The following is an 18,083-nucleotide window of genomic DNA, read 5'->3' as shown; positions in this document are numbered from 1 at the left end:
CATCATTTTTGACCACTTCACCTTTTTCATCCTGTAAGAATCCAATAACATATTAGTAGTGTTGAGCATTCCGATACCGCAAGTAGCGGGTATCGGCCGATACTTGCGGTATTGGAATTCCGATACCGAGTTCCGATACTTTTGTGGTATCGGGAATCGGTATCGGATCCATAGTGATGTGTAAAATAAAGAATTAAAATAAAAAATATTGATATATTCACCTCTCCGGCGGCCCCTGGACATCACCGCTGTTAACCAGCAGGCTTCTTTGTTTAAAATGTGCGCATTTAGGACCTGAGAATGACGTCGCGGCTTCTGATTGGTCGCGTGGCGGTCACATGAGCGGCACGCGACCAATCAGAAGCCGCGACGTCATTCTCAGGTCCTAAACGCGCTCATTTTAAACAAAGAAGCCTGCCGGTTACCCGCGGTGATGTCCAGGGGCCGCCGGAGAGGTGAATATATCAATATTTTTTATTTTAATTCTTTATTTTACACATTAATATGGATCCCAGGGCCTGAAGGAGAGTTTCCTCTCCTTCAGACCCTGGGAACCATCAGGATACCTTCCGATACTTGGTGTCCCATTGACTTGTATTGGTATCGGATATCGGTATCGGCGATATCCGATACTTTTCGGGTATCGGCCGATACTATCCGATACCGATACTTTCAAGTATCAGACGGTATCGCTCAACACTACATATTAGACTTTTCTTTTGCTTTTGACATACCCACAAAATCATTGTTATTGCTTTTGGTCTCCCTTGCAAGCCTCACTTCATTACTGGCTTTAGCTCTTCTAACTCTTGCCCTGCATTCCTTGCAGACAGCATTATATTCTTCTTTACATGTTCCCCCTCTTTCCATTTGATGTTCATTCAAGTGAATAAGTTCTGTATTCATCCACCCTGGTCTCTTTAAGTGCTTCCAGTTCTTCTTTCCAATTCTTCCTTCTTTTCGGGATTGTTACTGATTGTGCAGTAAGAATTTAATTTAGGAAAACCTCCCATCCTTCTTGGACATTTCTGCCCTTTAGAACATCCAGCCAAACAGGTTAATTATTTTTTAGATTAATCTTTTCTGGACAGGGTGATATCCCAATTATGTACTTTTAAATTGATTTAAATATCTTTATTTTTAATGGGGGAAAAGGTGAGTGATTTAATCTTTTATGGAGTTTTTTTATATGTTTAAAACTTTTTACTGCATCCATTAGTTCCCTTAGAAGACTAGAACCTGTGATCATCTGATCGCTTCTAATACTGTATATACCACAGTATTGCTGCATAAAGTAAAAATCATGGTCTCCTGTGAAGCATAGACACAGTCTTCAACATCCCCCCAGCTAACAAATCAGCCCATCAGCACCTCACGATCACATCACAGGAGCACCGATGACCACATAGAATGACTTGTCCCTATACAGGTACGCTATTATTGCCACTGTCAGAGGCAGGGACAAGCTGTAACACAGTCATTACCTGCCGAGTATGGGGTGATCTCAGCTCATATTCCCACTCCAGGCACCGATAATATAGGTGGAAAACATCTAGGTTTCTGGGATAGATAAAGGAATCCCTCTCCCTCTGTGTGGTTCTGTACATGAAAAAAGGGTACTGGTATGGAGAAGGCTGAAGAAGGTTGAGTATAAGAGTTTATCCCCTCCCCCACTATTTTTTCAATGCAAATCACTTTTTCCCCTTGAATTGAGCAAATTTGAATGAATCACATTTAATGACACTCGCTCAACTTTAATTACCATATTTTGCGGTTTATAAGACGCATCAGATTATAAGACTCACCCCAAATTTTGTGGAGAAAAATAGGAAAAAAACTTTTTAATAAAATGGTGGTGCTTCTTACAATCCAGGTGTATTATTGCTTACTTGGGGGTTGTGGCTGCAGTGAAGCGGGGTCCCAGGGTCGCTGCTGGTGTTCGGTGGTGCAAGCCGCAGTGGAGCAGGGTCCCAAGGTCACTGCTGGAGGAGGAAAGAGTGGCGCTGCTGGTGTCCGGTGGTGCGGGGGCTCCACCAACATTTTGTGAAAACCCAGAGCCCCCACTCTGTGTCAGCGATGAGTTAGAAGCCGGAAGCCGGAGACTGGACTCCGGAAGAAGAATGGCAACTGCCACATGCCGCCATAGGGCTACCACTCGCCTCCGTACCACCATCGCTTGCCGTCGTACCACCACCACAGGACCACCACTGCAGACTGCAGGACCACCACAACACCCCCAGCTCTGGGCCCGCAGCATTGACCCTTCGGTAAGAACAGTGTTCGGTTTATAAGACGCACCCCCATTTTCCCTCTAATTTTGGGGATCATAAAAGTGCATCTTTTAATCTGAAAAATAAGGTAAGTGTGAACTATTTATTAAACTTTTTTCAGGTTTTAGCTTAGAAAAGTGTTGGTAAGACCTGGCAGTGAGTATTAGTTTTGTTGGTCGTTTTTCTCAACAGGTGTGAAAAATTCAATGTACCTTAAATGTCTTTGTCACTATACGAATTCCCCCACAATTTTACATTATTATATTCCAAATGGTATGGTGGGACATCTGAACAGGGCAGACATTGTTTACAGAGCAGGTGAAGGACTCTAGAGCCGCTGCTTCCATGTATTACTTTTAATAAATCAATGCCTAAAAAAATATTTTGCTGTCGAACCAAATCTTAACCCCTTCATGACCCAGGGTATTTTCGTTTTTTCATTTTCGTTTTTCGCTCCCCTCCTTCCCCAGAGCCATAACTTTTTTTTTATTTTTCCGTCAATATGGCCATGTGAGGGATTATTTTTAGCGGGACGAGCTGTACTTTTGAACGACATCATTTGGTTTTACCATGTCATGTACTAGAAAATGGGAAAAAAGTGCAATGAAGTTCTCCAGGTCACTATGAGTTCATAGACACCAAACATGTTTAGGTTCTTTTTTATCTAAATGTTGAAAAAAATTCCAAACTTTGCTAAAAACAAACAAACAAAAAAATTGCGCCATATTCCGATTCCTGTAGCGTCTCCATTTTTCGTGATCTTGGGTTGGGTGAGGGCTTATTTTTTGCGGGCCGAGCTGACGTTTTAAATTATACCATTTTGGTGCAGATACGTTCTTTTGATCGCCCATTATTGCAATTTAAATCAATGTCGAAGCGACCAAAAAAAGTGGCCTAATTAAGAGAACCAGGGACGGAATTAAATCATTAACAACACTCCTAAGAGAAGTTGCTGTCTCCTGCACATCTGTTGCCTCTGCCTTGCTTGTTAGGCGGGCGTCACACTTGGGAGTGCAATGTGAGAAACGTACATGAGTCTCTCGCATCAATACCCGGCACTGCCGCTGGCACTCGGGACCGGAGCGTATGGCTGCATGTATTTCTATGCAGCTGAACGCTCTGGTCCCAAGTGCCAGCGGCAGTGCCAGGAATTGATGAGAGAGACTCGTGTGAGTTTCTCGCATTGCACTCCCAAGTGTGACCCCGGCCTTTAGGGGGATTCAAGCTGCAGTGTGATTGACAACTGGAACTGCAGTCAGTGATTTTGGAAGGATCTTAGTGTCTGAAATGAATTGGAAAGGAAAACCTCATGTCAGGAATACAGGCATTAAATGTTTACATGAGAAGATAGTTTATAAATGTACTTACTTGCAATTACTTCTCAGGATCATGATGCTAATTGTCACATGGGAAATATAATTACTTCTGCTCTTAACTGACATTTCGTGTATTACAGGCTGACATTATGAGTGATGGGTTGATGGCATACGGCCGTGCACCTGTTTTATGCTATTAATAACGCCACTCACTAACAATGAGCTATTACATAGCTATGATGTAGAAAACATATTTAATGAATGTCATGTCTCATTAAGAAAATGGCAAAATTACGGACCAGTTGCATATATTAACTTTTGTGATATCATACGCTTGTAATGGAGGACATTACGCCAGGACATATGTTGGTGCATGAGGACACATGTGACTGCAGACGTGGAGACTTCTGCCTATTCTATAGTAAGTATAGTATGCGTCTGCATCAAGGTGCGCTACTAATAGACCACTGACCCATGGGGGTCAGCTCACATGGCCATTTTCAACTCTAATTTTAGGTGAACTAATGTCTCTTGATAGTTAGGTAATGCCCCTCCATAATCAGGGTGTCTGAACAGAGCCTAGGCAGCAAAGATAATGAATTTTGTCACTGGACGGGCACCTGGTGCACCCATGACATGAGATACAGTGTGGTCAGACCAACGGTATCGTTCCTTCCCTGCAAAGGATATTTCAGATGTGGCACACCTAGATATAATTTATGTAATTATATTTAAAAAAATCTACTTTTACATCAAGAGACTACAAACACATGTATAACATCAAATCGTTCATCAATCGTAACACATTTTATAAAAGTGTGATTTTTCTACATTAGAAGCTCAGGGACTTGAAAGGGTTACCTGGCCACAGAGAGGTGGAGATTAGTACTATTTCTGGCCTGTGATGCATATTGGATACTGTTTGGATATCCAATCTGATGTTTCACTCACACCCATAGACTTGTATGGGTGAGCATGATCTAATCATCGGACGCACCCGCAGCATAGCGCAATTATTCTCTCTTACTGAATCAGCATGAGAAAATAATCGCAAATCTGCACTGCGATTTGAAATTGCTAATTTTTGGACATTTTTGTCAAATGCCCGATATTTTTATGAATAGACGCAAAATTTACAATGAACATAAAGTATAATGTGTCCAAAAAAACAATCTCATTGATAGACCGGGCAATGCAGCAATACCAAATATGTGTTTTTGTTTCTTTCCTTTATTGTTTTATTTTGAATGGGGCAAATGGGTGGTGATTTGAACTTTCATCTTTTCTTCATTGTTTTTAGATTTTAAAAAACTTTTTTTTTTTACTTGCTTTAATAGTCTCCATGGGAGACTAGAAGCTGCAATCATCCGATCGCTTGTGCTACACAGAGCAGGGATTCAGCTTCGTGTTAACAGCAGCGAGTGGATTGTGATTCCACCTGCGGCTGTTAGGGGCACATGTCAGTTGTTCAAATCAGCTAACATGTGCTGGAAAAGTTGCATGTTCACAGCAAACGGTATAGGTATGTCAAAGGTGGGAAAGGTGTTAATATTTTTCCTATGTATATTGCATTGTTAAGATTTTTTTTTCTTTGCAGTTTTCTGTAGTTGATCTAGTTATTTTCACACCTCTTGTTTTCCATGCGGGTGTGACCCCTCACCTCCACCTACCTTGTTCCTTGGGAATTCCTTTCCTATAAAAAAGCTTTCCTTTCCAGGCGCATTGCCATGATTAGGAGCGTTTTGCTTGAAACGTGTAGACTAGGGTTGAGCGACTTTTACTTTTTTAGGGTCGAGTTGGGTTTTGCAAAACCCGACTATCTCAAAAGTCGAGCCGAGTGAAATCGGCCGATTATGGCGAAAAGTCAGGGATCGACCGAAACACGAAACCCAATGCAAAGTCAATGGGTAATTTTTTTTTTCTCTCTCTCTCTCTCTCCTCCGTCCCTGAACAGAAAAGCTGGTGTTACACATTGCAAATCGCTACAGCGCACAAGCGACAAGATGGCGATAGGCGTCCACGCCCCTAAGACCTATGTCATCACTCTGCCCACGCTCCTTCATTGGCTGAAAAAATGGCGCCAAGCGCGTCATATGAAACGCGACTTTGGCGCGAAGATCGCCGACCGCATGGCCGATCCCACACTAGGATCGGGTCGGGTTTCATGAAACCCGACTTTGCCAAAAGTCGGCGACTTTTGAATTTGTCCGATCCGTTTCGCTCAAGCCTAGTGTAGACCGGACGCCTGGACACTTAGTGCCATGATTTAACTTTTTTTTTAAGGACCATTTATAAGTGTAATCTTCTCCTAATCATACTTATATTACAGGGTTTTCATAAAGTGAAAATCATTTCAATGCCACCGATTATAATTTTAGAATTTTTCTCTGCCCTTGATTTTGTCTGCTTTAGAAATGCCTTTACATACAGGTATTTCAATGTATGATCTACAGGATTTCTGCTCTGGACTATAGTGTCTGAGGATCAGCACTAGGTAAGTAATGCAATATGAAAGTTTAATTTTATACTTAAAAGGTTTTTCTTTACTTCTTTTTACAGAAGGAAATCATGCTTCTAAGGATAAATACAAAGCAATGCTTACCACTGGAATCCCCAACTCAATGCCCATCCAACTGGCTCTGCCAAACTGTTCCAACCACCAGTGATATGACCTCCATGGCCACTTATTACCCACAGGGTCTGGAATCTGGTGGTGATTAGTAGTGATCACGAGCAAGTGGGCTCGTTAATCGAGTTTTCCGAGCATGCTCGGGTGTTCTCCGAGTATCTTGGGTGTGCTCGTAGATTATGTTTGTGTCCCCGCAGCTGCATGATTTACGGCTGTTAGACAACCTGAACGCATGCAGGGATTGCCTGTTTGTTAGGGAATACCCACATCTATTCAGGCTGTCTAACAGCTGCAAATTATGCAGCGGGGGGACACAAACATAATCTACGAGCATGCCCAAGATACTCGGAGAACACCCGAGCATGCTCGGAAAACTCGAGTAATGAGCACACGCGCTCACCACTAGTGGTCATCATAAGTAACAGTTAGACTGTTTCTGTGTAGGTTTCAATGCATAGGGGGTATTGGGCTTCTCTGATCCTCCAGTCATGGTAACATATCTCACTATCTAGCCTAATATTTCCTGTGGTCTGTTTACTCTATTTTATCCATTCTTCTTTCTCTCCTTCTGTGATAATGATAATAATATACATTTCATCATTAATCATCATTTTCTGTTTTTCTCCTCTACTATGGCTATTGGTTTGTTTTGTCTATTCTTCTTTCATGCTCCTCTACTGCTGTTCTTTGTTTCTAATTTTTATTCATTTAGTCCCATCGTATTCCACAATGACCATTTATGTTCGTTATCTTCAGACATTTTGACATCAGCAGACACTCAGTGAGTCCTTACATCGTCCCCTGAAGCTACGTTCACACAGGGTTTTTCCATATGTTCAGTACCCTGAAAACCTGAAAAACAGGATTCCAACATATGCCATTAACTATAATGATGCAGACGGAGTTTGGGTGTGCTCTGTAGGACATCATCTTCGGCCGTATATGCCTTTTGAAGGTGGGCACCAAGACCACTATGTCTTGATCCTCACCTCAACTAGGTGTAATCAGTTAAAAACAGTTACAAAGTATGTCTGATAGAGCCCCTTGGGACTCTGTCTGCATCATTACAGTCTATGGTGTTGTTACCTCATATGCTCAAATCTAATTTTGTGGGGATTCAGACAAAAGCGAAGGAACTGGTGAAAGTATGCTAACAATCCTTGGAGCTTCCTAACAGCCATAGACATACGCCCGTCTTCCATCCCTCCACCCTCTGTCTCCTCTGATACGTGATGATGCCACCTTGTAGTGCGACAATGTGCGATGATATCAACGCGGCATCTCATCATGGTGGTGCCCATATTAGATGACATGTCTTCAGTACAGTGTTCCCGAGACATTACTCCTCCACATGCAGTACACTAGTTGACTATTTTATTTCCTAAATGGGAAGCTTAATGTTTATACATAAACGAGTGATATAGATATTAAAATGGCTCCTTGTGGCTCATACGCGGAATATCTGATTCATATACTATTAGTGTATAATACCTCATAATATCCTTTGGACGTATTAAGGGCTGTTCACACAATTCTAGGACTCATGAATGCCCTTTAAAACAATATTAGCCGTTTCTCTATAAGTTTCACTATAACACTACTACAATTATTCCAATCAGCTTTAACCCTGTAATTCATTTAAGACTATGTAGGAAGGTGGATGTTGTGAATTCTGTGGCTGAATTCACTCCTGTGGTCACAAGTGGTATTGCAGCCTCTGGGCTTCCTCCCTCAGGTGTTTTGGTGAGCTCGTTGGCTGCCTTGCTATTTAACTCCACTTGAGTCTGTCTTCCTTGCTCCTTGTCAATGTTCCAGTGTTGGATCTGAGCTACTGCATCTTTCCTGTGGCCTGCTGCTCTGCTAGATAAGTGTTACTTTGTTTTTGTTTCCGTTTTTTCTGTCCAGCTGTGCTATTCTCTTTTGCTGGAAGCTCTGAGACGCAAAGGGTGCACCGCCGTGCCGTTAGTTCGGCACGGTGGGTCTTTTTGCCCCCCTTTGCGTGGTTCTGCTTTAGGGTTTTTTGTAGACTGCATAGTTCTCTTTGCTATCCTCGCTCTGTCTAGAATATCGGGCCTCACTTTGCTGAATCTATTTCATTCCTACGTTTTGTCTTTTCATCTTGCTAACAGTCATTATATGTGGGGGCTGCCTATTCCTTTGGGGTATTTCTCTGAGGCAAGTCAGGCTTGTATTTCTATCTTCAGGCTAGTCAGCTCCTCAGGCAGTGCCGAGTTGCATAGGTAGTGTTAGGCGCAATCCACTGCTGCTTTTAGTTGTGTGAGGATAGGTTCAGGTATTGCAGTCTGCAGAGATTCCACGTCTCAGAGCTTGTTCTATTGTTTTTTGGTTATTGCCATATCACTGTATGTGCGCTGATTACTGCACACTGTGTTGCCTGATAGCACAGCATAACAGGTGGACCAGGCTGATGGTTCCTCCTGCGTGTTTTGGCCGGAACTGTCGGGATTGTCACTATTATTCCGGGGGGAAGAGATTTCTGACTGGAGCAGGCCAGGACACCTGACTGGCGGGTCTGACTTAAATAGCGGTGTGAGCGGGAAGGCAAGGCTTTTGGAGGGGAACCAGCGTGCGAACACAGAGACGTTTGACTCCCTCTCGACTTACCCATGCCATCTCTCCGTGCCATCATACCCAGTTAGCAAAACCATCTTGACTGACGACACGCAGCCTAGAGAGACCTCCACACCGTACAGTGACCAGAACGGACTGCATAGCATCGTTCAGCTGACCACCGTGGAGACACCGCTCAGTAATATCCCTGCGGTGCCCACTGAGAACCGACCTGCTGTGACCGCTGGACTGTGTACATATTCTTTGGCCTTGTCTGCTGAACTGTTTGCTTCATCCCCTGTGTCGTGGACCTACACCTCTACAACATCTCGTGCCCATACCAGGAGACCATGTGCCAAAGGTCCTGGATGATTTACCACTGCGAGGAGACAGTGCATCGCCTTTCTGCGGGACTGTATCGGAGACATCTCGTGCTGTCTGCGGCACCACGAGGGATCTTGCAGCCACCTTCCACCAAGGACCAGAGACTGATAAGTTAAACTGTCGTTACCTTTATAATAGTACCCCCCTGCCTTATCCTCACATGGAGGATGCCGCTGAATGAGGTTATGTCTGCCACTGCAGAATACCTCCATTAACCTGGACATTTAACCTGGACATTTTATTCCCCTGATGAACCCCCGTAACGGGGAGGGAAACGCGTTGGGAAGAGAAAGAGGACATATCATCCAGGGTGATTATACTAACTAAAGGGCTTCACTAAGTAGGCTCAAACTTGGGGACTGCCCTTGTCAGGGCGGGAGTCTTATACACGGGGCACGAGAGGGAAGATAGCTTCAAACCCTTCCCCCCCTACCTATATCTTTTTTCTCCCCCCCATTGGAAAAGGTTTATTGGTCTCTGTCCCACGCCGTGCTCTCAATAAGCACAAGAATCTATAACAAGAAGAGAGACAGCAACTGGGTGAGATCATGCCAATTTTCTTGTCTAGTGCACGGTTAAACATGAGCACCAAATTGTTTTTAAAGTACACATAATTTTAGAGGTATACATATTAAATGTTAAGTTTTAGAGTCTAGTGGCTGGCTATGCTGGGTTGCTACTATTGTTTTTACATAAAATACCTGGTAACCCTTGCTCTGCCTCCTGTGTGTCACTGCATCCTACACACCTGCTTGCATCCTACAACTACACGATTTTTCACTCTTCATACTGTAGTCAAGGAGGCCACCCATCATGTAAGATACATTTCTGTACTTTGATTTGAATATGTTTCTGATGTCTTTTAAAAGTTTTGTTTTATGTTCTTTCTTTAGAGAGGAATAAAGCCCTAGACCATGGAAACAATATTTCATCCTACTTTTCTCCGTTGACGACAACTTGATGGTATTAACCCGTTTTCTCTTTTCCATTTTTGATTGTTGCTTATTAACATTGTTTGACTTTACACATTTATTATAGTTGGAAATTATTTCTTACCATGTTGCTCCGACATGTTGTATGTTGCAGTGCTCTTGTGCACTGTGTCGGTATCCTGCTGTACTATGTACTTTAATGAGCTCTGACTCCGCGAGCATTATTTGGACATATTTTATCATGTAATGTGCATGCTGATAGAATATTTATATATTTTTATATTGTATCTTGATGCTATTGATTTGCTCTTTTGTAAGTTTTTGGCAATTCACTGAAGAGGACATTGAAGGGGTTTGTCTGGTCCAAATCAACAAGTCTGCAGTCACTCTATGTGACCGCAGACTTATGAATCCCCCCAGCACACGCATTGTGCGCTGCAGAGATTCGCCTGTTTCTGACCCTGAACCTGAGGGTATGTGTGAGTTCTACATACTCCCTGCCAGTGGCCGCCCCCTTTTTCTCCATACAGTTGTATTGAGCTCAGGTCGCGCCCGACTAGTGACTTTGCCAACCAGTTAACTTGTTCGACTAGAGGGTGCGGAATCGCTCAATACAAATATATGGAGAAGGAGGACGCACCCACTGGCTAGGTTATGTATAACTCATACATACCCTCCGATCCTTGGTCGGAAACCAGAGAATCCTGTCAATGCACAGTGCGTGTGCAGAAAGGATCCATGAGTCTGTAGCTGCACAGGGTGACTGCAGACTTATTGATTTGGACCAGACAGCCAATTTAACTCCAAAAAAGATCACAAAAAAAAGCCAGTCGAAACTTAGAGTGCGGGTCTTCAACAAACTGGCAGCCAGCAGAAAAAAATGTAGTTTAGAAATTTTTTGCAAAATTCTAACAGAATTCATTTCCATGTAGAAACATATTTCCCAACTCCTATAGACAACACTGGCCACATAATCAAGCTGTAATGACTAAAAAGGGCGTCACTGAGTCCATCTATCTTCATGTAGAAAAATAACTTGTCTCATTGTGACTAATACATGTTCGAAGCAGATTTTATAAAAAAAAGAAAGCTGTTTACCAAATAATAAACCATTAAGATCATTTTTTATATAAATATATTTGGCCTAAAGATTCTTTTGAAATTCAAATTAACCAGCTTTGAGACATGATGTTAGGGTTGGCGGAACGCACCGATATATATATATATATATACTGTATATATATATATATATATATATTGACTAGATGGTGGTGGCCCGATTCTAACGCATCGGGTATTCTAGAATATGTATTTATGTATGTATATAGCAGCCACATAGTATATAGCACAGGCCACGTAGTATATAGGAGCCATGTAGTATATAGCAGACAAATACTACGTGGCCTGTGCAATATAACTATGTGGCTGCTATATACATACATATTGTAGAATACCCGATGCGTTAATACAGGTCACGCAATATATAACAGTTGCCACGCAGTATATAACACAGCCATGTACTATATAACACAGCCCACGCAGTATATAACACAGGCGACGTAGTATATAACACAGGCCACGCAGTATATAACACTGGCCACGTAATATATAGCACAGCCCACGCAGTTTATAGCAGCCACATAGTATATAATACTGCCTACGTAGTATATAGCAGCCACGTAGTATATAACACTGGCCACGTAATATATAGCACAGCCCACGCAGTATATAGCAGCCACATAATATATAGCACAGCCCACACAGTATATACAGTAGCAGCCATGTAGTATATAACACTGGCCACGTAATATATAGCACAGCCCACACAGTATATAGCAGCCACGTAGTATATAACACTGCCCACGCAGTATATAACAGTGGCCACGCAATATATAGCACAGCGCACGCAGTATATAACACTGCATATGTAGTATATAGCAGCCACGCGGTATCTAACACAGTCCACGTAACATAGTAACATAGTAACATAGTTAGTAAGGCCGAAAAAAGACATTTGTCCATCCAGTTCAGCCTATATTCCATCATAATAAATCCCCAGATCTACGTCCTTCTACAGAACCTAATTGTATGATACAATATTGTTCTGCTCCAGGAAGACATCCAGGCCTCTCTTGAACCCCTCGACTGAGTTCGCCATCACCACCTCCTCAGGCAAGCAATTCCAGATTCTCACTGCCCTAACAGTAAAGAATCCTCTTCTATGTTGGTGGAAAAACCTTCTCTCCTCCAGACGCAAAGAATGCCCCCTTGTGCCCGTCACCTTCCTTGGTATAAACAGATCCTCAGCGAGATATTTGTATTGTCCCCTTATATACTTATACATGGTTATTAGATCGCCCCTCAGTCGTCTTTTTTCTAGACTAAATAATCCTAATTTCGCTAATCTATCTGGGTATTGTAGTTCTCCCATCCCCTTTATTAATTTTGTTGCCCTCCTTTGTACTCTCTCTAGTTCCATTATATCCTTCCTGAGCACCGGTGCCCAAAACTGGACACAGTACTCCATGTGCGGTCTAACTAGGGATTTGTACAGAGGCAGTATAATGCTCTCATCATGTGTATCCAGACCTCTTTTAATGCACCCCATGATCCTGTTTGCCTTGGCAGCTGCTGCCTGGCACTGGCTGCTCCAGGTAAGTTTATCATTAACTAGGATCCCCAAGTCCTTCTCCCTGTCAGATTTACCCAGTGGTTTCCCGTTCAGTGTGTAATGGTGATATTGATTCCTTCTTCCCATGTGTATAACCTTACATTTATCATTGTTAAACCTCATCTGCCACCTTTCAGCCCAAGTGTCCAACTTATCCAGATCCATCTGTAGCAGAATACTATCTTCTCTTGTATTAACTGCTTTACATAGTTTTGTATCATCTGCAAATATCGATATTTTACTGTGTAAACCTTCTACCAGATCATTAATGAATATGTTGAAGAGAACAGGTCCCAATACTGACCCCTGCGGTACCCCACTGGTCACAGCGACCCAGTTAGAGACTATACCATTTATAACCACCCTCTGCTTTCTATCACTAAGCCAGTTACTAACCCATTTACACACATTTTCCCCCAGACCAAGCATTCTCATTTTGTGTACCAACCTCTTGTGCGGCACGGTATCAAACGCTTTGGAAAAATCGAGATATACCACGTCCAATGACTCACGTAGTATACAGCAGTGTGGGCACCATATCCCTGTTAAAAAATAATTAAAATAAAAAATAGTTACATATTCACCCCTGGGATCCACCGAAGCTCCGGCGATACGCGCGCGGCTGCCGTCATCTTCCGTTCCTAGGATGCATTGCAAAATTACCCAGATGACTTAGCGGTCTCGCGAGACCGCTAAGTCTTCTAGATAATTTCGCAATGCACCACCGGGAACGGAAGATGGCGCCCGGCACGAGCGGCTTGGCGGACTACTGAGGGTGAGAATAGCAGGTTTTTTGTTTTTTTATTATTTTTAACATTACATTTTTTTACTATTGATGCCGCATAGGCAGCATCAATAGTAAAAAGTTGGGGACACACAGGGTTAATAGCAGCGGTTACGGAGTGCGTTATCTGCGGCATAACGCAGTCTGTTACCACCGGCATTAACCCTGTGTGAGCGGTGACTGGAGGGGAGTATGCGAGAGCCGGGCACTGACTGCGGGAAGTAATTTGCGGCCATTTTCTTCTGGACTGTGCCCGTCACTGATTGGTTGTGGCTGTTTTACCGCGACCAATCAGCGACTTGGATTTCCTTGACAGACAGAGGCCGCAACCAATGAATATCCGTGACAGAAAGACAGACAGAAGGACAGACAGAAAGACGGAAGTGACCCTTAGACAATTATATAGGAGATAGATGCGTTCGCAACCCGGGGTCCACTGTGCAGGAGAGGAACCTGCTGCTGGCAAATGGCAGCGCTATATGGCGGTATAAACGAACTCTGTTAACTCCACAGATTCGCTAGAAACAAGATGCTGTGCCCTGTTAACCTTACAGAGGTACATAGCTACCAAACAGAGCAAAACTGTGGTCATGCAGTCAGAGAAACAGGCAAACAACTCCTCACCGGAGGTGCCGGTATTCTAGTGGCTTATTTCGGCCAAGGCCCTGAATACACACATACAAACTCCTCATCGGAGGTGCCGGTATTCTAGGGGCTTACTTCACCCAAACCCTAACCACATCCAGACATGACCACACTGGTGCTGAGCTCATAGACTTTGGTTTGATACTAGCGCATGGCTGTGCAGCCATGCTAACCTTTTATAGCTGTAGCAGACAAAAGACCTTCCAAGTGGTCCAATAGGAGCTGCTACAGGGCCTGAACGTATAACCCCGGACCTCCAATGAGAGGTCCTCTCGTGGGCATGCTCAGTGTGTGCAAAGCAGGACTTCGTCCCAGAAAAGCCTGCACGCCACTGACCAGTGCTGCCTACAGAGGCAGCAGTAACCCTTTGCACAGTATCAAGCTGAGCGAGACGCTGTGACCGACGTCTCTGCTGAGCAGGGTCCACTGCGGCTGAAGCAGAATGGGAGACCGCAGCAGACATGGCTCAAGATTCCCCCTGTGCAGCGACTCCTAACACGTTTCCAAGAAATTAGATTTTCTACGCATTTCAGGTACTCCAAATGGACTAAAAAAATGTGTAACACACTGAGGTCTTCTAGGACGGTAGCCAACCCCTTTCAAGCTCATTAACACAAACACAGCTAAGCAATGTCAAAGTATTCTCAATTTATATGGCTATAGGTGAATGGATTATAACTGTTCTTCCCTGCTGGGCTGTCACACACTCTGTACAGTATCTTCATTGTATTATGGTTTCCCTCCCTATCACTATGACTAACCTGTAACCTATAACTAGAGATGAACGAATATTTCTATATTCAGTTCAGATTATGGTCGCTGTATTTGCAATATTTTCCGAACGCCTTTGGAGTCAATGGGAGTAAAGATGCGCGAATGTGTTCGGAAATCATCAAACATAAAATTGTCACAGGCAAATATGGCACATTGGTATTCGGAGATCGAACATATTCGCTCATCTCTAGTTGTGACGTCCTATCACTATTCAGATTCGCCATAAAATGTCTTCTGGATTTTCTGCTTCTGCCTTACTTTAGGCCTTGATAGTTGATCTTCTTTGCTACAGCATGTGATGTGATAGCTGTAAAGCATTATTGGAAAGTCCACTGGTGCAATCTTCTGCTATGTGCAGCATTCACATTAGGTGAATTGCGCAAATTGAATCACAAGTTGTTCAAATTTGCCATATTCAGAAAATTCCTAATAATGTGCTACAGACTTGATTAACATCATACAAATTATCTTTTATCTACTGTTAGACCATATTACAGCCATATTTACATATTATCACTGCAAGAAATGAAAAATCTGAACTCATCCCATTGTTTCATCTTTGTGTTATCACTAGCTATGACGTATATGACTTATGAACCATTTTTACCCTCTTGATTAACTTATTATAGTATGTGTCCTAGAGCCACGTTATGGTTTTGTTTGATTTATTTAAGACTAAAGAGGGACTTTTTCTGGTTGACATAGCAATGATGGGAGAGGTTTTCATATTTTTATTTGCTTTCATTAAGAGCATTGTGCATAATGACATCAGCTTATAGTTTTGTTTGATTAAGTATCGTGCTGCTCAATAGTTCAGACTTGGCTCTCATCACTATCTGACCTGACTGCCTATAATAAGCTACATGTATATAATAAATATCATCTGCTAACAATCTGTAGTTCTTAATGCCAACACCAGGGGCAACAGTTTACAGAAGAGAAATTCTCTGGGCACAAATAAACGCTCAGGATATAGTGTCATATTATTATCTAAGCTAATTCTTACATAATAGGCTTTATAGTGCATGCAAGCATTACATGAACTTAAATTAAGAACAAAAATATAGTTTTTTAAAGGAGTCTAAAGGAGTTATCTAGTGTTTTTGAACTGGAAAGCATACTTATTTAACCCCTTCATGACCTTGGGATTTTCCATTTTTCCGTGTTCGTTTTTCGCTCCCCTCCTTCCCAGAGCCATAACTTTTTTATTTTTCCGTCAATTTGGCCATGTGAGGGCTTATTTTTTGCCAGAAGAGTTGTACTTTTGAACGACATCATTGGTTTTACCATGTCGTGTAGGGTTGAGCGAAACGGGTCGGCCATTTTCAGAAGTCGCCGACTTTTGGCAAAGTCGGGTTTCATGAAACCCGACCCGACCCCTGTGTGGGGTCGGCCATAAGGTCGGTGATCTTCTGATCTGGTATCGGAATTCCGATACCGAGTTCCGATATGTTTGCGATATCAGGAATCGGTATCGGAATCCATATTTAAGGGTAAAATAAAGAATAAAAATAAAAAATATTGATATACTCACCCTCGGACGCGCCCTGGTTCTAACCGGCAGCCTTCCTTCCTAAGAATGAGCGCCTGAAGGACCTTCGATGACGTCGCGGCTTGTGATTGGTCGCGTGAGCGGTCACATAGGCGGTCACGCGACCAATCACAAGCCGCGACGTCATCTAAGGTCCTTCACGCGCTCATTCTTAGGAAGGAAGGCTGCCAGGGCGCGTCCGAGGGTGAGTATATTCCTATTAGGGATATACTCACCCTCGGACGCGCCCTGGTTCTAACCCGCAGCCTTCCTTCCTAAGAATGAGCACGTGAAGGACCTTAGATGATGTCGCGGCTTGTGATTGGTCGCGTGACCGCCCATGTGACCGCTCACGCGACCAATCACAAGCCGCGACGTCATCGAAGGCCCTTCACTTGCTCATTTTTAGGAACGCAGGCTGCCGGTTAGAACCAGGGCGCGTCCGAGGGTGAGTATATCAATATTTTTTATTTTTATTTTTTATTTTACACTTAAATATGGATCCCAGGGCCTGAAGGAGAGTTTCCTCTCCTTCAGACCCTGGGAACCATTAGCATCCCAATGCACTGCATTGGGTTTCGTGTTTCGGCCGACCCCCGACCCCGACTTTTCTATAGGATCGGCCGATTTCACTCGACCCGACTTTTGAGAAAGTCGGGTTTCGTGAAACCCGACCCGATCCTAAAAAAAGAAAAGTCGCTCAACCCGAATGTCGTGTACTAGAAAACGGGAAAAAAATTCCAAGTGCGGTGAAATTGCAAAAAAAGTGCAATCCCACACTTGTTTTTTGTTTGGCTTTTTTGCTAGGTTCACTAAATGCTAAAACTAACCTGCCATTATGATTCTCCAGGTCATTACGAGTTCATAGACACCTAGCCTGACTAGGTTATTTTTTATCTAAGTGGTGAAAAAAAATTCCAAACTTTGCTAAAAAAAAAAAAGAATTGCGCTTTCCGATACTCGTAGTGTCTCCATTTTTCGTGATCTGTGGTCGGGTGAGGGCTTATTTTTTGCGTGCTGAGCTGGCATTTTTAATGATAGCATATTGGTGCAGATATGTTCTTTTGATCGCCCGTTATTGCATTTTAATTCAATGTTGCGGCGACCAAAAAAACGTAATTCTGGCATTTCAAATTTTTTTTTATTGATAGATCGGGTGATTCTGAACGCGGTGATACCAAATATGTGTAGGTTCGTTTTTTTATTTATTTATTTATTTTGAATGGGGCGAAAGGGGGGTGATTTAAACTTTTATACATTTTTTTTTTTTTCACATTTTTTTTAACTTTTTTTTTTTTACTTTTGCCGTGCTTCAATAGCCTCCATGGGAGGCTAGAAGCAGGCACAACGCGATCATCAGATTGCTGCTATGCAGCAGAAATGCAGGTGTGTTATGAGCGCCAACCACAGGGTGGCGCTCACAGCTACCGGCGATCAGTAACCATAGAGGTCTCAAGGACCTCTATGGTTACTACTCAGAAGCATCGCCGACCTCCAATCAGGTGACACGGGGGTCGGCGATGCGATCATTTCCGGCCGCCCGGCTGGAAGCGGTAGTTAAATGCCGCTGTCTGCG

This window comes from Ranitomeya imitator, chromosome 3 (assembly GCF_032444005.1).
Source record: "Ranitomeya imitator isolate aRanImi1 chromosome 3, aRanImi1.pri, whole genome shotgun sequence".
Taxonomy (NCBI): Eukaryota; Metazoa; Chordata; class Amphibia; order Anura; family Dendrobatidae; genus Ranitomeya; species Ranitomeya imitator.
The sequence above is the reverse complement of the archived record's forward strand: the minus strand, read 5'-3'. Positions refer to the sequence as shown.